This window comes from Hydra vulgaris, chromosome 06 (assembly GCF_038396675.1).
Source record: "Hydra vulgaris chromosome 06, alternate assembly HydraT2T_AEP".
NCBI lineage: Eukaryota > Metazoa > Cnidaria > Hydrozoa > Anthoathecata > Hydridae > Hydra > Hydra vulgaris.
The window spans coordinates 33,592,501-33,617,014 of NC_088925.1; the positions used below are offsets into that span (position 1 = coordinate 33,592,501).

The 24,514-nt window shown below is 29.0% G+C and overlaps 1 long non-coding RNA gene across 1 annotated transcript; it reads left to right on the forward strand.

Annotated features, from left to right (window-relative positions):
• The first annotated feature begins 11,356 nt into the window (after nt 1-11,356).
• LOC124814373 (uncharacterized) lies at nt 11,357-12,011 on the forward strand. Its single transcript, XR_010639122.1, has 2 exons — nt 11,357-11,493; nt 11,719-12,011. It is a non-coding gene; the product is annotated as an uncharacterized LOC124814373 (long non-coding RNA).
• The last annotated feature ends 12,503 nt before the right edge of the window (nt 12,012-24,514 follow it).

Sequence of the window (24,514 nt, forward strand, 5' to 3'; positions counted from 1 at the left end):
AGTGGTTGCTTGCAGTCTCGTTAGGAGTGAATAAATTAAAAAAGTGTATATTTGTATAATATAATATATAAACATCATTTACCATATCTTTCGTTCATTTTTTTATATCTTTTTTTAACGCGTTTAAGATGTGACCTTAAAATCCTTAGGTTTGTTTATTATGTAAATGCATTTTACTTTTTCAAAATACTTGTGCACTGATTATTTTTATTTAGAGATGGCTGCTTTTGGATTGATTAAAATTAGCAATTACCATTTCATGCTGAAATGTAGTTTAATTTTGGTTTTTAAAACTTTTTCCAACTTTTTTAATAATTTTTTCTAATAATTTTAAAATTTACAAATTTTAGGTAGTTCAACAAAAATTTTGTCCAATTTTTTTTAATGATTTATTTAGAATCTTGCTTCATATGGTAAATGTAATTATAAAAAAATGGAATGCATTGAATTCTTCGTTTTTACACTCTTTTTAGTTTTTATTTCTCTAGTTTTTGTATCGTATCAGTGCTGCATAGTTTTTGTATCGTATCAGTGCTGCATAGATTTTGTATCGTATCAGTGCAGCATAGTTTTTGTATCGTATCAGTGCTGCAAAAGAAACTTTAAAAATATTTTCATAGTAATCTTTTTCTTTTTTTCTTGTAAATAAATGATTTTATCAACTTTTGATTTTGACCAACTGCTGCTACCCAATTGTTTGCCTAATTTACAACCATATTTACATTATGATTCTGTTTCATAGCGCTTGAGATCATTATGGCAACATCTTTTTCGATAGTTGTTGAGTCTAGTTTTATATCTTTCACATAATATTTGATATTAGTATTATCTTTTCCGAAACGCATGGTTTTACATTTTTTGATCTATTAACCATTTGTTTGGCTGTTTAGTTAATTTATCAACATCATCTTCAAAAATTTTAAGTTTAACGTATTATTTACTAACAGCAACATTCAAAAAATACCTTTAAAATTAAGTCAACAAAATTAAGATATAATCTGTCGAAAGCCAATTTTATAGTTAATGGGATTTTATGGCTGAGCTCATATCCATTGATGTGCGGATAAAATTTGAAGAACCGGTTTGCACGTACATATAACACTCCCTCTCACCCCAGTGAACTTTTTTTTTATATAACACTCCCTCTCACCCCAGTGAAATTTTTTTTTATACAAACGTTAGTTTTATATATTACAAAATTACTTCTTTAGAAAAGCATTTAGAATCATATTTTGGTAGTAGCAGGTAGCATTAGATGAAATTTTTGTTGCAGTCTGTTATTATCAGTTGAATGTTGAATTCTGAGCCACAATTTAACATTTAACAATTTAACAACATGGGGTGTAGCATACCACAAATTTAGCAGCTAATGTTTCTTGTAAAAAACTGTCATGACAAATATTTGTTTCTGAGAGGTGATTTCAAAGTATTTTTTTTTTTTTTTTAAAGTATTTGTACAATGCAGTGTAAAAAAACCATATTGCACGAGCCCGAAAGCTGCAAATAGCATATTTTTATATATTGTCATATTTTTAACATTGCTTTATAAGTCATAGGAAATTTTTTAAATTTTTTTCTGACTTTAGTTTGTTTGGTGGAATAGTGCATGCATTTTGTTTGATTGGTGGAATAGTGCTTAAATTTTTTAAATAAGTAATTTGAAATTATCTATTTGCTTAATGTCTTTTATGGAATCATAGTAAGTTGCAATCAATGATTCAAACAGCGCCAAATTATAATGTTAGGAAAATCTTTCGGTATTTTTGTGCCTAGGCCAAATTTACATCCGAGAATAGTACTTTCCCTATCAGATAAAACCCTATCAATTTTTTTTAGATCTTCTTTGTTTATTTCAAAAGAGCTTTATATATTTAGTAAATCATTGTAAACTCTTATAACATTTTGAGCTTTAAATTGTACTGAATTGTTGTGACATTTTGAGCTACCAATTCGACCAAATCACGTTTAAAAATATTGCAATAAATGATTTATTAAAAATAGTTTATGCCTCATTAATAATTATGTTTGCTTTTTCTTCATTATGCATAGTTTTTCTTAACAGTATTAAAGAAAATATCTCTTTTTGATTCATTTGAATATGTTTGACATTTCAGGTTGCAGATTATCGTGAATATAAGCCGACTCCTTGATGTAATCCATTTTTAATTTGAAGTTTAACTTCTTTTTCCATAAGTTTTTTTATATTATATATGGTAAATGCTTTAGTTCCTGCGCAATAAGAACATCCTAGTTTTTTACATTTATGAAAAGGTCGTCATATTTTATTTTGAATAATTCATATTTCATTTTATTCCAACAATTAGGAAAATCGTTTTCTGGCGTTGGTTCTCTGACTATTGCAGCATTTGAGCCCAGGGGTCGAAATAGATGCTGCATATTGCCGCCCCTTGGACCATCTTCGAGACCTGCTAAATAAGGGCAAACAACTATTGTTCATTTTGTCAGTAAAAATGAACAAGGATTGGTTACCCCCTTCTGACAGGTCTCATAAACAGTCCAGGGGACACCAATGTTCAACACTTATTTCGACCCCTGTTTGAGCCTGATGGTTGCTAACTATGACTGATGGTTGCTAACTATGACTGATGGCTAACTTTCTTTAAAAAAAATGTAAAAACTTTACACGTTATTAAACTTTGTGACGTTTCATTTTTGTTCTGCAAATAAAATAATTTCCATCACTCGAACTTAGTGATCAAATAAATTTAGTTATGCAGATTTTGTTTTAGTTAAAAGTGATTAAATATTTAAGTTTATGAAGATTTTGTTTTAGGTAAAGTAATGCGCTAGGTGATAATAAATTACTAAAATATTTTTTAACTAAATTATATTATACAAAAAATTGAAAAAGGTGAAATTAAAGGTAGTATTAATAACGATTATAAAATTACATTAATATTAATCAAACCTCCGTTTTTAATTTAATGAAAAATTTTGCGAACGATAGTTATTTCAATTAACTTTGTTCAATATTCAGTTGTTTACTTGAATTTATAGTCAGATCTCGTTTTATATTTAATGGGAAACTCTGCGCTCGAGCGTTATTGCAAACTATTAACATTATTATGCAAACTTTAGTTATTTACTTCAATAGTTAGTTGTATTTAAAAAAAAAGGAAAAAGCAAAAATTTCCTTTAAAAAGTAATTAAAAAAAATTATTTTCCAAAGGGTTAAGTTCCACCCCCACAACCTTTTTTTTAACAATCGGGTGTATCAAACTGGAGCGAACACATAGCTGCATATCACTGCCCATATCCCTGTACTTGTATCCCTGCCCATGTATTTGTCTATATGTTAAAGAACAATTGATTAATAAGTGACATTTTCTGTTTTGTTTATTGTTATTGCTCTTTATGACTATTTGGTATAAAAACAAATAAAACAGTTAGAAATTATATTGATTGTTTTTTTATGCGTTGTAATTTGCATATATTTTATACTTATCTTTGTAATATGATATCAACGACACCTAAAATGTTTACTAATAAGATATAATTTAACTTTATTTATTATCAAAATTTTATTAAAATAATTATAAAATATTATTCATTTGACTCATTATTTATTAAAACATTATTTTTATTTATTAAACCATTATTTAAATATAGTTAAAAATATAGTTAAAATAATTATAAAGTATTATTTCAAAAAAAAAAATTACTTAAAATAGTTGTAAAATATTAGTTATAAAAGTATATTTAATTTAAATAATTTTTTTTTTTTTGTTATTTTTAAATGTATAGTAAAATAAAATAATTATAAAAATTTTGTTGATAAAAATATATTTAGCTAAAATAGTTGTAAAATATAAGTAACTTAAAATAGTTATAATGAAAAACTAATTAAAATGGAAATCACTATGACAATACTATAATATGAAATTCCTGACTGACTGTGACTGTGACTGTAACTGGGTAACCTGACCTAACCTTTTAAGCGGATGCCAACAAAAATAAATAAAGAGGTGGGTTGTCGTTTTAATTTTTTTAAATAAAATACCGCTCAAGTTTTCTATTTTTAATACAAAGCATACTTATTTCGTGAAATCTAGTAAGACATTTGCTAAGCTTATTAATTTTTAATGTTTAAAATAGAACGTTTAAAAAATTATTTACTAAAAACAGAATATAGAAAAACAAAATCAAATAAACTTTGCAGAAATATTTGATGCGTAGCATTTAAAGCTTTAAAATAAAAAAAAGTATGTAACTATGTAAAGATGTATTTCATTGAAAAAAACAACCTAACTTCACTATTGTTTCCTTAAATGAAATGCAGAGTCGTAGAGCTGCTCCAATATCTAAGGAAAGGGGTGGGAATGGATTGCTAGATATAACTAGACTAACTTAACTTTATCTTTAGAACTCATTTTTCATTTTTACCAATGTTTAACGCTCTCTATAAAATAATAATTTTTAACGAAAGTTAAATAAAATAACTTTTAATAACAGTTTCATCTTTTGTTATCTTTAGAATGATAGTTCAAAAGTAAAAATATAATGAAATCGATGAAAAAATATCGTACAAACATACTGTAAAATACAGCACAAACATTTGCAAGAACATATTAAAAAAGTTGTTTATATTTTCTCATCGTTGCAAGGTTTCATCTCTTTTGCTACAGTTACGACAATAATAACTGCTCAAGCTATTATCTCTTGTTCTATCAACAAAAAATCATTTCAAAGTGGCTTGTCATTAATAATATTGCATCTTTTTACTGTAACTTTTCCTTTTACTCTAAACGTTTATTTATCTAGACCTCGCACGTCAAGTCTTTAGATTTCTCTAATTGCTTTCACGTTTTTCTAACTAGTACATTTTACAGATTTTAAAGTTTTCTGTCAACAGTCTACTTTAATTTCTGTTAACTTCGAACCTGTATAGTGGTTACTTGCAGCTTTTAAAGCTATGTTACTTTATTGAATTCGTTCAGGAGGGAACAGTTTTTAATAAAAATACAGAGCGGTTTTTAATTTTTAATTTTTCGTTTTATAAAAATTTTAGTTTCTTATCCTTTTATAGGTATATTGATATGTTTTTTTTATATATGAAATATATATATATATTTTTTTATAGGTATAAATGGTATGTTGTTTTTATATATGATATGTATATATATATATTTTTAAAGTTCTGTTGCATTATTTGGGCATCCTTTTAATTAATTCTTAAGTGTTAATTTTTATCATTACGTTTTTTTAACTATTTTTTATTTGTCTTATGCTCTAACCTTTTGGAACTATTTTCAACTCTAGGTTCTTATGCTCTAAGTTTTTTGTACTATTTTTAACTCTGGGTGCTTATTTGCTATCTTTTTTTGAACAACTTTCAACTCTGTTTGTTTGTGGTTTATGTTTTTACATTTTAAGGTTATTAGGGTTGTTATTTAGAAATATTATTTTTTTAGAAAGTTTCAGAAAAATTCAAGAAGTGTAAGAAGAATTTCTAAAAAACCATTGAGCAGTCTTATGACTTTATAAATCATTGAGTAGAGTCTTGATGGATTTATAAATCATTGAGCAAAGCCTTGATAACTTTATAAATTTAAAAGAAAATTTTGTGTAAATTGCATATAAGCAAATAGTAAAATAAACTGAAAATAAATTTAGATCGTAAAAGTTTGAAATAAAACTCATTTAGCAACACATTGTTTTTGGTTTACGCTTTGATGAGGTTTGATTTTACAGACCTTTGTACTATTATTTCTGCTTTATTAAAACGGACCTGGAGTAATAACTATCAAAAGTTAGGTTGAATTTGACATCGATTTGCACGAAACATCGAAACGTACGAAAGCTTAAAAGTAAAGTTTTGTTACTTTCTGACTCCTTTACTTTCTTTACTTTCCTTACCTATATTAAATAGTTGAGCAATGGTTTTATAATCAATATAAATACCTATAAATATTTTTTGGAAATTACCAACAAACAGTTCTGATTTAAATTACGTTTACTTAAAGGTAATACTTGGAATGATCAGACTAGACAAAGTATTTTTTGTCTGGTCTGTCAAAGTACTTGGTACATAAGTAACGCCTCAAGGTGCAACTTCTGTTAATACTTTGTTTACTCGTTAAACAATGCCCTTAGAAATTAAAGAATAATGATTCATATTGTAAACACTTACAAAAAAAAATTAATAAATGAATATAAGCATAAGATCACAAATAAGATCATATATTTATTTAAAAAAAAATTTTAAGTTTTTCTTTTAATTTTTTTTTCAGAAAGTTTAATAATCTAAATACAAAACTTTATTTTTATGTTAATAAAATATATCATGATTACTAATAAAAATGGTTTATTAAAAGTTTTATATTATTTTGAAATAGCATCCTTAAAAAAATAAATGGTTACAATCATGTTTACAACAGTCAGTTATAATCTTATTTGCTAATATGTTGCCAAAAAATTACAGAAGAAACTTTTAAAGGTCTTGTTACAATTTATAAGAGGTTCAGTCTAAATTATAGCTTTGCTTTTATAAAAGTTTGTAACCCGGCTAGTTATTAACTATTTATAGAAGGTCTTTTAGTTTTATTCTTTTAATATAAGCTTAAACATTAAATATATTTAAAACTTTACATTTATTTATTTTTAAAACATATATATTTGTTACATGTGTGATTAAACATGTTTGTTTTTTTCTGGCTCAAAATGAAATTTGATTTTTTTGTATATACTACTAACTCATTTGAATTATTCTTTAAAACAAGTTATGCCCTTTAGAATAAATTTAGGTTCTTATATATTTTATTCCTATATTTATATATTTACAACAAATAAATATCAAAAAATAAAAAATTATCTACTTCTATAAGTCTCTTAATACTTCTATAAATCTTTTAATCATCTTTGTACTATTGTCATATTGGGGCTGGCTTTTCTAATGATGCCCTTTCTCTTCAAGATAAGGTCTAAAAACAGTACAGCCTTCCCAACCAATTCTTAATAATAAATTAGTGTAGGGTAAAGTGGGGAAAAAAGCAGGGAACGATCCGCCTCCCATAATAATATTATTATAAAAGATTTGCATTAATATTATTATTATTAATTATTTAACTATTTCAAAAAGTATTATTTCATTAACTTCAATATGTTGTATAGCTTTTGTTTTTGTTTTTAGCTTTACTTTTTTTTTCCGTATGCTTCGTAACAACAACTACTTTTAAATATTTGATTAAAAAAATTAAGATGCCCCATATAATAAAGCCGAAGAACCATTCTTGCAATAAATGCAACAGTTTGGAATTTTTTTTTTTTTTTGCAAACAAAAAATGGAAAATAAAACAAAATTTTGTTTTTATGTTTTTATATACTCGGTGTAGTTAAGGCAATTTTAAAATATTATAGCGTCTGTATGATATTTTGTTTGTAATCAGGTCTGTGAATTATAAAAAGACGAAAAAAATTAAAATGATAAATTTTGCAGTATCATAAAATATAAATGTTTGTAGCGAGAAAATCCAGACCGAAAATTCTTTTTTTTTTTTTAAATCTTCTTAAAATTACGATCGCTTGTTTGAGTTTGAAAAAGATTTTAAATAAATACGCTTTTTAGGTAAAATGAAAAATTTTTAGGTGAAATGAAAAATTTTTAGGTGAAATGAAAAGTTTAATAATATGATCTGTTCCGATTGTTTATTGTCGATTTTTCTTAATTATATGCTCTTTCTTGATCGGAATTCTCTTATTTTTTGTGAAAATTGATAGATATTGTATTTTGACAACTATGTATAGTTAATAGACGTCAAAATCGATTAGAAATAGTATCTATAGTATATTAAGGCACTTTTTCGAATAATTTTAACTAAATTCATGTTAACGCCGATGAGCGAGAGTGATCTAAAGACCTCAAAGTGGTGTTCTTTAGATTCAATATTAGGGGTAGTAAAAAGGTTTTGAATATTATATATAAAAAAAACAGTTTCTTGAAATGTTGAAAAACCTAAAGCAAAAAAAGTTATAACATCTAAAGATCTTGTTTGGCGTAATACGCTGATAAAATTATGCTATTTTCAAATAAAAGAACTCGAATAATTTGTAAATCGCCTTAACTACACCGAGCTCTAACATGAATAAAAAAAAATATGGAAAAACGTTAAACACAGTTACGTATTTTCACATGCATTTGATACAAGTTGGATTTTAAACTATATTTATTTCCATTAAAATGCTAATCAACTTTTCTTGAATAAGTTTCTTTACAAAGGTTGTATTGTGTTTAAGCATTTTTCTTAGTTTTATTGGAGAATATTTCAATTATTACTTTTTTGTTGTGTTGTTGTTGTTGTTTTTGCGTTAATTTATTGGCAACGGAGTGAGACTAATTAATAAGGTGACGACCTTTTAAATTTTTTCTCAAAAATCATTTCCTGTAGCACGAATGGATAAAGCTTTGTCTAATAACGACAAAAATAAATTTTATTTTTAAAAATATTGAAAAGATCACGAAAAAGTTAGTATGACCTAATTTAATATTTTAATGATATTTGAATTTGTTGTTGTTTTTCTTAAAGTTCTGTAGATTATTTTAGTATAACATAATCTATAATATAATATATAATATAACTATAATGATAACGATAAACGAGAAAATAAAAAAACAAAGAAAATAAGGATTAATATAGTAACACAAAGTAAATGAGTTTTTTTATCTTGCTTGAAGGGGGTATTCGATTGTTTCTTGGAGAACAAAAAAACGATTTTTATTAAAATTTATATACATATGAAAGATTCATTACATATGTATATAGATTTATACATATGTAATGAATCTTTCATATGTATATAGAGTTTCTTTATAAGAGTTTCTTTCCTCAAAGAGAGTTTCATGTATATACTACTAACTCTCTGTAAATGTGTAAACAATTGCACTGATCACATAATTATGTTAAATTTTTAATAACCTAGTTTTCAAAATTATTATAGAAGATTAACAATTATTAAACTAATAACGTGATAAATAATTTTATTTTCAAATGTGCTAAAGTGCTAGTGCTAAAAATGGAGCATAGATGAACTTTATTCTCGCTTGTTATCAAAAATTATAGCACCATAAATAAGTTTAGAATGTTTGAAGACTTAAAAACAATTTTTTTAGAAAACTATCAGTCAGAATAGCCAATAACGTTTGAGCTTGATGGGCGTTTTTCTCCCGCCCTACTCTACTCAACAAATATTTTTGTCGTCTAGCTAGTGGCTAGCCATATTTTGCGGCTGCTACTAGTGGTCCACTAAATAACCAATTGGTAAAACACAATGGACCGTTCAACTTGCCTATATAGGTCCACTGAAATTCTGCTATAGAATTTTATGCTGTATATATTTTGCTGCAAATGTTTTAGTCGTGGTGGCAAATTACAACATATATGGCCATTTTTGGTACAATATTTAACCTTAAAGGTATTATTTTCTACCTTAAAGGGGTAGAATATGTGATATATCCTATGTTTTTTTTCATATTATCTATACCTTTTTTTTTTGTTTTAGCATATACATTTATTTTTCATCAAAGTTGAATTCTATTTTTTTTTATCATATATTATTTCACATTCGTACTTATGAGTGTTTTGCTAATACTTTTAACACACTTATACTATTTCACTATAAACATATTCACAATTATCAAGCTCACGCTTATGTGTTTTCAATTTCATTCCGCTAACTTATTCGCATTAAAATAGATTTGTACTTAATCAACCTCCCGAAAAACGTTTTAATGGATCAAGCAATTTAACACAAAAAATGTTAGGAAATGATTTTAGGTGGACACCAAATTTTGAGTATTTTTTTTTTTTTAAATTGGTAAACAAATATTTACATCTTGTTAGAATTTTTAAATTTTAAACAAAAACCTAAGGAAAAAGTTGAAGTTATCAACTTTACCCATCCTAATGCTTATGCTAGAAATAATGCATTCAACATATTTTCTTGTGATTTAATAATGATTTCAACTTTTTTACCCTGTATATAATTTATAGTTTCTTATATTAGAAAAAAAAAGTTACTCATTTACTATCATCTTTTGGTACATTTAGGTCAAACATTAAAAAAAAAAGAAAAATATTTTTTATATATAATATCATACTGTTATGTATAACTTATAAAACATATATATATATATATATATATATATATATATATATATATATATATATATATATATATATATATATATATATATATATATATATATATATATATATATATATATATATATATATATATATATATATATATATATATATATGAGACCATAAAACTTTTAAAAAAAGTATCATCAGAATATGAATTTTACGAATTCTACTGATAAATTATTATGAGTATACAAGGTTCTAAAGCGGAATTCAATTTTGAAAAATAATTGTTACTGTTTACAAATATTGGTTGATAAGCAAATATTTCTCAAACAATAGATGAATAACCAATAAACTCAAAGTCATCAAGCCAAAACTTAATAAAAAAACATTTACTTTAAAACAAAAAACTTTAAGGATTATATGACTTTTCCTTCATCTTAGTTTATATATTTCGTTGTTAAAATTTTGGTTTTTATTTAAAGAAGTTTTGTTTTTAAAATTATTTTTATTTTTTTAATATTTCAAAGCTTTGTTTCCGGGTTGTTGTTTTTTTAAATTGAACAAATATTATTTCTGTTTCCATTTTATGCGGCAGACATTATTTTATGAGGCAGGGTAATTTCCTTTTTTATATTTCTATATTTTTATATTATTATAGAGGGGAGTAGATCAAAAGTTTAAAGGCCCGTCGGATATTTTTGCAACATTACAAACAAAAACTTACATTACAAACAAAACCCAAACTAAGCACTAAACACACTATATATACTTAAACACAGTTTTTTAGATTATAACAATTTTTTATACCTTTTGTTCAGTTAAAATACAAAATACTTTGAATATAAAACAGTTAAAATCAAACTATGTTAACTACAAACAGTAGTCTATAAAAACTCAATATATTGATTTATTGTTTAAACCAGTATTTATCCGAGCAGTGGATATATATATATATATATATATATATATATATATATATATATATATATATATATATATATATATATATATATATATATTATATATAAAGAGTCACAAACTTTACTAAAAGCTTATTTGTTAACAAACTATTTGTGAAATATTCAGCAAGGACAGATACTGGTTTAAACTAAATATCTTAATCACCTTAATCCTAACCTTCGTAAGTACACACTTAATTCTGAACCTCGTTTGCTTACACTTAAAGAGTTTTATTTTACACACCGAGAAAGAATTTTTGTAGGCGCCAACAATTGTTGTCTAAAACTTCAAGAAGTTATTGCATTGCATGTTTTGTTTTTAAGCGTTTACCAGTTAACTGTGAGAATTCAGACGCAAACAAATTTTAATTTTTTAATATTCAAATTAAAACGGTAAAAGATCCACTTCGACAAAACGGCGTTAACAGGTAAAGACAATTTTTTTAATACATGATTATGATATATGAGGAAATAAATTTTAATTAATTAAATTTTTTTAAATTAAAGCTTTAATGCTTTCAAGTATATATAAATATAATATAAGACTAATATATATATGATCTAAAAAGAATAAAAAGTGCACTAGTATACAATATCAGTAATATCATTTTTTTACGTAAACATCAAAGATAATATTTCTTCTTTTTTTTTAGACTGTTGATTTTGAAATCAACGTATTAGTGATTGAGTATAAAACAAATCGATGATTTAGAATTAAGATTACTTGTCCACAAAGTATGAGCACAAAGTATCATTTTCAATAAAAACATCGAACAATTTTGTGCCAACATCAGATCGCAACCAGAATATGCTATATTCAAAGATGCTGTTATTTAGAACGTTAGGTATCATCTGCCTTTTATTACAAACTTTTTCTTCCAAACCAATGCAACTAAAACATAAAGTAAATGAATTTTCGAAAAGTATTCATGGACTAAAAGAAGAAGAGTTACCACATTCAGAAGTCAAAGATGACGTGATCATGGTCCCTAATAATAAATGGAACAAATCTAGTTGCGAAGCATACACATACCCAACAAAAATTTATTTAGAAGGTTGTGAGCCTGTAACAGCAGAAAACAATATGTGCTATGGACGATGTAATAGCATTTTTGTTCCTGGTCTTCAAGAACAATATTCCACCGCGTGTGTACCGGTTTACGAAAAACTAGACATTTTGATGAGTTGTACAATTGGAGAGAAAAGTTTTCAAAAAACTCGATTTTACTGGAAAATAGTTTCCTGTTCATGCAGAAAAGTTAAGCTCGATGACAATTTGCTTGATAAAAAAAAAGAAAACAAGTAGTTTGTAAAATATTTATAGCAATGAGAAAATTGACCTAAAAAACCAAATGTAAATATATTAGTAACAAAAAATGAAACTGTGAGAACTAAAAAATTTTTTTTTATATTTTTTACTCACTCAAGTACTTTTTACTTTATATCAATACTTTCTATTTTATGTTGATACTTTCTACCTCATACCAATCAACCAATACAAAATTTTTTTAAAATATATATATATATATATATATATATATATATATATATATATATATGAATATATATATATATATATATATATATATATATATATATATATATATATATATATATATATTTATATATATATATATATATATATATATATATATATATATATATATATTTGAAGGATTATTGAAAACAGTCGGTACTTTTTCCCCCTCTCCTTATTTCATTCGCCTCTAGCGCTAACCACAAAAATAGTTTAAATATTTTTAAAACAAAAAATTATAAAAGATAAAAATTATTTGCATAACAGTCTTAATTTCGGTAGTATCGTTATCATCACTATCATCGTCATCGCTATCATCGTCATCACTATCATCGTCATCACCTTATTTTTACTGCCATTACCTTTTTCTTTCCGCGGACTTTTCTTTTGACTTGCTGCGCGATTTCTGCCATCAAATTGACATAGTGGTGTAAATTTCACACAGTCCTAAGTACATTTTTTATTTTTTATTTTAAAATATTAGGTAACTACATCTGAACAAAGATATCAACTTTTAATAACTAAAAGCAACAGAATATGGAGTACTCTAACATTGACGGAAAACTCAAAAAAGTGAGGTTACTTTTTTGGCACTAATACACTTTCGCACCACCTCTGAATTTACTCATTTCAATTGAAGATTTTTAGAGATTGTCTTTTAAAATAAAAACGAAACGGTGTTCGATAACAAATTTTATTAAAGTAAAGCTCTTACTCGATGTTGAAGTTTTAAAAAATACACAAAAACGCTAGCGTTTGCCATCTTTTTACGCAAAATAACTATTAACCATCTCAAGTTTTTTTTTTTTTCAATGGCTGTACTCAACTATTTTGAGTAAAGCCGTTGAACATTCTAAAAAAAGTTGTTTTGAACCGGTTCTCATCAGCTTTTAACTTTAAACCGGTTCTCATCAGCTGATAATTATATTTTGTATCACTTTTATCGAACTTTTTTTACTCTTATTTTTTATAATAAAATGCTTTTTAAAAGATTTATTTATTTATTTTATTATAAACTTAATAACCATAAAATCACTTTTTCAACTAATTTTTGGTACGCTAACATATAAACTGTTTGGCAATAATTTAAGTAATAAATCTAACATAACTTTAAAAAATGTTGATATACAAATAGGTTTTAAAGGTTATAAAAAAAAAAAAAGATTTTTATTTTAAAGCAATTTTTTTGTTTTAAAGAAAACTTTTCTGAAAATCTTTAGAAACAAGCCTAAGAGCTTTAAAAACAAAGTAGAATTTATATTGTGATATTTTCACACTGTTGTTTTAATTTTTGTTTCTTAAATATATTCGATTATGCTTTAAAAAATAGAAAACCTAAATCAAGTGTTATGTTAATATTATTTTTCTACTAAGAGTAACACTTTTTAAAAATCTTTCTTTTAGTTTACAACAAAAAATTATTTTCCAGATGTGTAAGTATAATCAATAACTATTTAGCACTTAAAAACGATTAAAAATTATACACATTATACTAATCCCTTACAAAAAAAAAATACAATCAACTAATGTATTTAATAAAACAATTATTGGTGTTTAAAATTAATCTAATAAATATATATATATATATATATATATATATATATATATATATATATATATATATATATATATATATATATATATATATATATATATATATATATATATATATATATATATATTGTAATAATTTTTAATTGATATGATATGGGCTGGTGCTAAATGCATCCGGCTACTGTCTTGTAGAAGGCCGCCTAGGCAAAGACTTAGGGTAAACGCCTAGGCAAAGACTTAGGGTACCCCTTAGGGTAAACAGATTCTTTTTATTGTTTAGAGCCCTTTTTTACAGCTTAGGGTTTATTAATAGTAAGGATAAAATTACTTGGACTATTAAATAGTGTACTGGATACTATCTATGCTTTGAGTCAAGTTCTTTAAAAAGTTTAGAATGAATAAAGTACCAAAAACTATAAAACACAAAAAACCATCGTCATTACTAAGTCCTCTAAATCTATCATTCACTAATATTTGTGGTCTTCGAAGTAACTTTTCTTCTGTTAAGTCTTATCTCTTGCAAAGTTGACCAGACCTCAAGTTGACTTATTTTCTCTTTGTGAGACTAGTTTGAGTTCGGTTGTCTCATTTTGTGACCTAAGTGTTGATGATTATCTTTCTTTAATTCTTAGAGACTCCAATAGTCACATGATTGGTCTGGGCATCTACATTCGTAAAAATTTACCCATTTTTGACCTGAGCACTGACTAGGATCAAAAACAAGAATAATGTCTTGTTTCTAATCCTAGTCAGTGCTCAGTTTCTCCACATTCACCCTTAGGTGCTTCTAATCACAGTTTGATCTCTCTAAAACTATTATCTCATTTTTCTTCATGATCAGAATCCCCCAACCCTTATGCCTCTTAGAACTGCTTTAAAGCTGACTGGGACTCTTTCCGTGATTTTTTTATTGATAGCTGCTGACTTTCGTCTCCCTGCTGACAAATGCACTTCTTACATATCTTTGTGGATTCAGGCTGGCATGGAATATTTTATTCCCTCTTAATGGTTCCAGGTCAAGCCTCACCCTTCTCCATGGTTTTTCTCACATTGTGCTGCTGCAATTTCCAATTGAAACAGTTACTTCCATATCTATCAGCAAAACAATTCTCCTGAAAATAGATGACTGTTTATTACTGCTAGAAACCATTGTAAAAAGTTTTTGTCTAACGCCAAAACCCGCTATTCTCAGCTCACAAAATCTCGTATTTCATCACAAAAATTAGGCTCCTATGACTTCTGGAGTATCTTTAATAGTATCAATAATAAAAGCAAATCTGTTATTCCACCTATCTTGTATGGTTCAGACTTTGTCACCTCACCTAAAGACAAAGCAGAATTGTTTGAAAAACTTTTTTCATCAATATCATCTCTTTCCACTAGTTGCGTTCTACCTGATTTAGCCGTCAAACAGGTTGATCCATTGCATGACATTTGTATCACTCCAGCTTCTGTATCAAAAGTGATTTCCTGGTTAAACTCTTCTACAGCTTGTGGCTCGGACAACATTTCTGTTATAGTCTTGCAGAAGTGTTCTCCAGAGCTGTTGTCTATACTTTCGAAACTATTTAACAAGTGCTGATCAAAGTCTTGTTTTCCAGCCTGCTGGAAAGCGGCATCTGCTATCTCCATTTTCAAAAATTCTGGAGAGCAATCTGTCTCATTTAACTACCGTCCCACTAGTCTTCTTCGTATCATAAGCAAGGTTTTTGAATCTTTAACTAACAAACACTTAATCTCTATCTTAAATCTAATAACTTACTTTCTAATTATCAATATGGATTTCGATCTTCTCGTTCTACTGCTGATTTCCTAACAGTAATAACCAATAGGTTTTATCGTGCATTAGATAAAGGCGGAGAGGTTAAGGCTATCGCTCTTGATATTTCTAAAGCATTTAATAAAGTTTGGCATGCTGGTCTTCTTCATAAGCTTTCTTCTTACGGTGTATCTGGTAATATCTTTAAGACTATTGAATCCTTTCTTTCCAATCGTAATATAAAAGTTGTCCTCGAGGGACAACACTCTTCCTCTTATCCTGTAACCTCAAGGGGTTCTCAAGATTTAATCCTTGGCCCTATACTCTTTTTAATTTACATTAACGATCTTATAGATATCCTCCTATTTAAGGTGGCATTGTTAGCTGATGATACTACCATTTGTTCTTATCATGATAAGATGCCAACACTCTCTGATTGCTTGAAGGGGCATTTGAGCTTGAAAAGGATTTCACTTCTGCTACAGGATGAGACTCACAGTGGCTAGTGAACTTTAATTCAGATAAAACTCAATTTTTTTTAGCCAATCGTTATCACAATAACTTAGATCTTCCTATATTTATGAACGGTAATGTACTTGATAAGTCATCTACCCTTCATCTTCTAGGATTAACTCTTACTTCCAATCATTCTTGGAAACCCTTTATCTAAACCATTACAAAACTAGCATCTGCTAAGGTTGCATCTCTTTATCGAGCTTGACACTTTCTTTTTTCGGATTCTATTCTCTATCTCTATAAATCTTAAATCCTGTCTTGTATGGAATACTGTTGCCATATCTGGGGCGGATCTTCTAATGATGCCCTTTCTCTTTAAGAAAGGTGCAAAAACGCATTGTAAACATAGTTGGATTTGCTCTTGCAGTCAACCTCCAACCATTATCACATTGTTGTAATGTTGCTTCTCTTTCTCTTTTCTACAAATACTATAATGGGCACTGCTTTAAAGAGCTATTGTCTCTTGTGCCATTTACTAAAAATCATACTTGTGTAACTCGTCATTCAATTAAATCTCATCATTTTTCAGTGACTGTTCCAAAGTGCTCCAAAAACTCTTATTCCTCTAGGTTTTTTTTCTCGAGCATTAGCTCTTTGGATTTGGGTTCCTTCATCTTGTTTTCCTGATTCATATAATTTGCAATCTTTAAAGTTGTCTGTCAATCATTATCTTGCTCTAAAAATTTCATCTTATTTCTTCCAGTTATTTCTAACTCTAATAGTGGTTGTTTGAAGCCTTGTTGGAAGCGAAAATGTTAAAAAAAAAGTATGTTAAAATTTCTGTAATATAGTACATTTTAGTTTAAACTTAAGCCAACCATCTATTGTGTTATGTTTTTTTTTTCTTTTTGTTTTTTAACATTTCAATTCGGCTTACAATTTTCGATTCGATTTACAGATTGTGATGTTTCTGATCTTGAGGTCAGGATCATTACGATAACCCTGCTACTGGTATCATATAACTCAGTAATACCTACCCCATGCTTGCTGCTTTTTAGGGTTTGCCATTTTAGGTAAAGGCTAAGAGAAACAAACTCTGGTTTAAAAATCTCCTGCTATGGGGCTCTTGATTGAGTAAAGGCTAGAGATGGTGTCGCGATAAAAATACTCATCTTGGGCAGATGTTTACTGCATCCAGCCTCTGTCTTGTAGAAGGCCTCCTAGGCAAAGATCTTAGGGGTAAACAGATTCTATCTGTTGATCAGCTTTGCACCGATTCTTCATTTATTATGCTGGCAAAGGTGTATTTATCTGCATTGTTTCAAGTTTAGGATGTTAAATGCAAGATCTTCTTGACTTATTGCGTGATTTTTTCTTGTGTCTCTGTTTTTATTTCTTGTCAACTGGTAATAAAAGTTATTTAACTAGTATTCTATTATCTCCTAATAAAGGTACAGCTCTGAAACTTAGTTTTATATTTTTATGACCAGCTGACAGTCAGGTTTTTTAAACTTTGTGGTAGCACTCAGAGAGGCTGATTCCATCAACTGCTGTAAAATATCTAACAGATATAGTAATGAGTACTAACAGTGCCATGTTACGCATGGATAGTGTCTCTGCTCGAGGCCACATTTAGAGCCCTTTCTTACGACTTAAGGTGTATTAATAGTAATGATGCAATTGCTTGGACTATTAGATAGTGTATTTAGCACTACCTGTGTGCTAAATACACTATCTAATAGTCCGAGTTCTTTCACCAATCTAAAAAATTAATAAAGTATCAAAAACTATAAAATATGAAAACCATCGTTTTCACTAAATTCTCTAAATTGATCATTCACTAATATTTGTGGTCTTCGAAGTAACTTTTCTTCTGTTGAGTCTTATCTTTTGCTATGTTTACCAGATATACTTGCTCTTTGTGAAACTAATTTGAGTTCAGCTATCTCATCTTGCGACCTTAATATTAATGGTTATCTTTCTTTAATTCGTGAAGACTTGAGTTTTGGTGAATTGGTGATATGGGTGAATTCTTACGAATGTTAAAGCTCGGGCCGAGCATGTGACTATTGGAAATAGTCAAACATAAAAAATTAAAAGTATTAAAGTAATTAAAATAACAACATGTTGCTACGTTATAAAAAAACGTTTTAAAAATTTTAAATAAAAGAAATCTTGTCAGCTAAAGGCGATTAGGCGAAACTTTTGGTGGAAATTGAAAATTTAAAAAAACCAATTCAAACGGAACAAAAAAAATTATAGTTTGAGATTCAGAAATAGATAATTTAAAACTGAAAGTTGAAAATTTTCAAAACATATTTAAGGGTGCTCAAGAAATTTAGAACTAGACATTAGTCGTATCAAGAAATAAAGCACCAATCCAAGAGAGCACGCGTCGTCTGGAGGATGTCCGCTGGACGTCTCAAGGACGTCCCCCGGACAACGCATGCCCACTAAGATTGAAAAACTTATAGTTATAAATGCTACTATGAATGAACAGAAAGAAAGGGAAAGGAGTTTATATGTTGTTATACTTGGATTGCTGGAGTCTCAAAAATCAAAATTAGAAGAAAAATCTACAGAGAACAAAGATAAAGTAAACCTAATTTTAGATGATATTGGTTCAACAGTTTAACCAGATTTTATTAAAAGACTGAAGTCAAGTAATTCATTAGAACCAGGACCAATACTTATTGGTCAACAGGGTGCATCGGAGCGCAATGTACTATTGCTTTGTGCTTAAAGTTTGCGAAAAATACAAAATACATACAATACAAAAAATACATACAAAAAAGTTTAAATTTCACCTGATTTAACGGCAGCGGAGAGACTAAACGATTCCAATATAAAATAAAAGCTCAATAATGACTTAGACACTATTTCTCCTTTTCGATATGCAGTCTTTGACAATCAAGTCGTTAGATTTAAAAAGCTTTAAGCAAACAGGTTCTCTCGACTTAAAATGCATATATACAAATGCTATTGTTCTTAATAATAAAATAATGAACTAAAACTTGTCTGTTCTCTTATAAATCCAAACATTTTTGGAATTACGGAGACCTGGTTCAATAACAACTGATTACTGATTACTTTGGTTACTGATTAATAACTAAAGTAGATGGATTTTATTTATACAGAAAAGATAGAAACAATGGAAAAAGAGGTAGTGGTTTAGCTTTCTGTGTAGATAAAAATATTGGCTCTTATAAAACAAACTTATGCGACTTAGAACTTAAGTGATTTAGAACAAGTAAGGGTTGTAGTTGTTGTAGAGAAATCAAAGTTTTAGTTTGTTGTAAATATAGACCAAAAGAATTTATAAATATCGATAACTTGAAAAAAAGTCTTTAGAATTTGAAGTTTGTTTATCATTGAGAAAGACTTTTTTGATTTGTTAATTATGTGAGATTTTAATTTTCCAAATATACAATGGTCGAACGGTCATGTACAACTCATTAAAAATAACGATAATTTTATAGAGCATACATTTTATGATGTAGTTGGTGACTCATACAACATGTGTCTGTTCCTTCCTTTCAATTATCTGAAGAGAAATTCAATAATACCTTAGATTTAATTTTTACTATGAATGATGAAAACATTTATAATTTAGAAACAAGTACTATCTTATCTCTAATAAAGGGTCATTTAATGATAATTTTCAAATTCACTATTAAAGAGTACATTAAGTTAAAACCAAAATACACCTTTGACTACAGTAATAAGAATCATGATTCTATATCAAAAATTATTTATGGTATTGATTGGAAATTGCTTTAGACAAAGTTCTGTTTAAAATCTGTACGATTTTTATTACATTTATCTAAAGAACTTGATTGCTATGTAACTTTGCATGTAAATGCATATAAAGCATGCATAAAAACATGTAACTTTATTGCTATAATAAATTTAGATTTAAGAAAAAAGAATTTATTACTAAATTTGATAAACTCGATAAACTATGGTTAAAAGAGTCTTATAAGGCATAAAATGGGTTAAAGATACAAAAATTGTGCTTCAAATCGGACAAAAAAATAAAGTTATAATATCAGTCAGATCAGGTTATCCTGCTACTGGTAACATGTAACCCAGTACAATCTGCTTCATGTCCTGCTTCCTTGTAGGATACGCCTTTTTAGGCAAAGGCTAGGAGATGCCAACTCCAATTTAAAACACCCCATGCTTTAGGGCTCTTGGTTGAGTAAAGGCTAGAGATGGTCTCTCGATAAAAATACTCATCTTGGGCAGATGTTAAATACACCCAGCTACTGTCTTGTGAAAGGCCTCCAACGCAAAGACTTAAGGGGTAAACAGATTCTATCTGTTGAACAGCCTCGCACCCCTTCTTCATCTATTAGGCTGGCGCAGATGTATTTTTAATATTTTGTTTCCAGTTTAGGATATTAAATGCTGGATCTTCTTGACTCAATGCATGGGTTTTGCTTGTGTCTCTGTTTTTATGACTAGGCAACTCATTCTATTATCTCCTAATGAGGGTACAGCTCTAAAACTCAGTTTTATGGTCCTGAAGCCGGCTGGTAGTCAGGTTTCCCAAACTCTGTGGTAGCTCTGAGAGAGGCTGATTCCATCAACAGCTGAAAAATATCAAAGTATTAACAGTGCCGTGTTACGCATGGATGGTGTCCCTGTTTGTACTTTTGGTGTGCAAAGCGGAGGCCACATTTGGAGCACTTTGTTACGGCTTAGGGTTTATTAGTAGTAATTAAGCAATTGCTTGGGCTATTAAACGGTGTTCTAAGTACTATCTATGCTTTGAGTCAAGTTCTTCAGTCTAATTTAAAAACGAATAAAGTACCAAAAATTAAAAAACACAAAAAACCATCATCATCACCAAGCTCTCTAAACCTATCGTTCACTAATATTCGTGGTCTTCGAAGTAACTTTTCTTCTGTTGAGTCTTATCTCTTGCGAAGTTCACCAGAGCTACTTGCTCTTTGTGAGACTAATTTGAGTTCGGCTGTTTCATCTTGTGATCTTAGTGTCGATGGTTATCTTCCTCTAATTCGTAAAGACTCCAATAGTCACATGCTTGGCCTCGGCATTTACATTCGTAAGAATTCACCCATTTGTCGTGAAACTAGGTTTGAATCCACAGACAATTCTTTTATGTGCTTTCGTTTAGCACCACTTCACTCTATTGCCTTTCTATTTGTTCTATATCGCTCTCCTTCATCTCAAGACTGCACTCTTTTTTACGTTATTTCTCACCATATTGACCAAGCCATCTCTCTTTATCCATCAGCTAATATAGTTGTTGACGGTGACTTTAACGCTCACCACTCTGAATGGCTTGGCTCTAGTGTCAGTGATTCGGCAGGCATTAAAGCCCACAACTTTTGCCTTTCTCAATCCCTAACTCAAATAGTCAACTTTCCAACTCGCTTGCTGGACAACCCGAATCATTTACCTTCTCTACTCGACTTATGTCTTGTTTCTGATCCTAGTCAGTGCTCAGTTTCTCCACATTCACCCTTAGCAGCTTCTGATCACAGTTTGATCTCTCTAAAACTAATATCTTATTCTTCTTCATCACCTGAATCCCGCTATTATCTAAACTCTTACAACTACAGTAAAGCTGAATGGGATTCTTTCCGTGATTTTCTTGGTGATGGCCCTTGGGTAGAAATCTTTCGTCTTCCTGTCGACAAATGTGCTTCTTACATAACTTCGTGGATTCAGGCTGGCATGGAATCTTTTATTCCCTCTAGTCGAATCCAGGTCAAGTCTCACTCTCCACCATGGGTTTCTTCACACTGTGTTGCTGCGATTGCCAATCGAAACCGTTACTTCCATATTTATCATCAAAACAATTCTCCAGAAAACAGACGTCTGTTTATTACTGCTAGAAGCAATTGTAAAAAGGTTTTGTCTAACGCCAAAACCCGCCATTCTCAGGTCATGAAATCTCGTATCTCATCTCAAAAATTAGGCTCTTGTGACTTCTGGAGAATCTTTAATAATATCAATTATAAGGGCAAATCTTTAATTCCACCTCTCTTGTATGGCTCAGACTTTGTCACCTCACCTAAAGACAAAGCCGAATTTTCAAACTTTTCATCAATATCATCTCTTGATTCTACTAGTTGCGTTCTACCTGATATTGCCAACAAACAGGTTGATCCATTGCTTGACATTCATATCACTTCAGCATCTGCATCTAAAGTGATTTCCTGCCTAGACTCTTCTACAGTTTGTGGCCCGGACAACATACCTGTTATTTTCTTGCAGAAGTGTTCTCCGGAGCTGTCATCTATACTCTCAAAACTATTCAACAAGTGCTTATCAGAGTCTTGTTTTCCAGCCTGCTGGAAAGCGGCATCTGTTATCTCTATCTTCAAAATTTCTGGAGAACGATCTAATTCGTCTAACAACCGTCCCATAAGTCTTCTTCCCATCATAAGCAAGGTTTTTGAATTTTTAATTAACAAACACTTAATTTCTCATCTAATAACTTACTTTCTGACCATCAATATGGATTTCTAATGAATTTTCTGCTGATTTGCTAACAGTAATAACTGATAGGTTTTATCGTGCATTAGATAAAGGTGGAGAGGTTAAGGCCATCTCTCTTGACATTTCAAAAGCTTTTGATAAAGTTTGGCATGCTGGTCTACTCCATAAGCTTTCTTCTTATGGTGTGTCCGGCAACATCTTTAAGATTATTGAATCCATCCTTTCCAATCGTAACATAAAAGTTGTCCTCTATGGACAGCTTACTTCTTTTTATTCTGTAACCTCAGGGGTTCCTCAAGGTTTAATCCTTGGCCCTATATTCTTTTTAATTTACGTCAACGATCTTCCAGATATTCTCACATCTAAGATGGCATTGTTTGCTGATGATACTACCATTTATTCTTGTCGTGATAAAAAATCAACACTCTCTGATTGCTTGGAGGGGGCATTTGAGCTTGAAAAGGATCTCACTTCTGCTACAGCATGGGGCTCACAGTGGCTGGTGAACTTTAATTCAGATAAAACTCAATTTTTTTTCAGCCAATAGTTATCACAATAATTTAGATCTTCCTATGTTAATGAACGGTGATGTACTCGATGAGTCACCTACTCTTCATCTTCTAGGATTAACTTTTACTTCTAAACTTTCTTGGAAACCATATATCAAATCAGTTGCAAAATTAGCATCTGCTAAGGTTGCATCTCTTAATCGAGCTCGTCACTTTCTTTCTTCGGATTCTATTCTCTATCTCTATAAATCTCAAATCCGGCCTTGTATGGAATACTGTTGCCATATATGGGGCGGATCTTCTAATGATGCCCTTTCTCTTTTAGACAAGGTGCAAAAACGCATTTTAAACATTGTTGGACCTGCTCTTGCAGCCAAACTCCAACCATTATAACATCGTCGTATTGTTGCTTCTCTTTTTCTTTTCTACAAATACTATAATGGGCACTGCTCTAAAGAGCTAGCGTCTCTTGTGCCATCTACTATAATTCATTCTCGTGTTACTCGTCATTCAATTAAGTGTTATCCTTTTTCTGTGACTGTTCCTAAGTGCTCCAAAAACGCTTATTCGTCTAGTTTTTTTCCTCGAACATCAGCTCTTTGGAATTCGCTTCTTTCATCTTGCTTTCCTGATTCATATAATTTTAAGTCTTTTAAGTCGTCCGTCAATCGTTATCTTGCTCTACAATCTTCATCTTTTCTCTTTCAGTATCTTCCAACTTTAATTAGTGGCTGCTTGCAGCCTTGTTGGAAGCGAAGATGTTTAAAAAAAAAAAAACACTTCACAGCTGTGATGCATGTATGGGGTCTAACTCAAATACTTGGATAAATTAACTTTGGAGGGAAAAAAATCCTCTTGCTGATAAGATAACAAACTGTTGTGATTATTTTTCTACTTTCAGAATTTCTTAGGTCACCAAAGCTGTATTCATTTGTATTTTAAATCAATATTTTTTTTTGGGTTTATACCATTTTGCAATCCAAATTCATGTACATAAAATAAGATTAGTATAAACAATCTACATTTCTATTTGTCTAGTTTTTTTCCTCGAACATCAGCTCTTTGGAATTCGCTTCTTTCATCTTGCTTTCCTGATTCATATAATTTTAAGTCTTTTAAGTCGTCCGTCAATCGTTATCTTGCTATACAATCTTCATCTT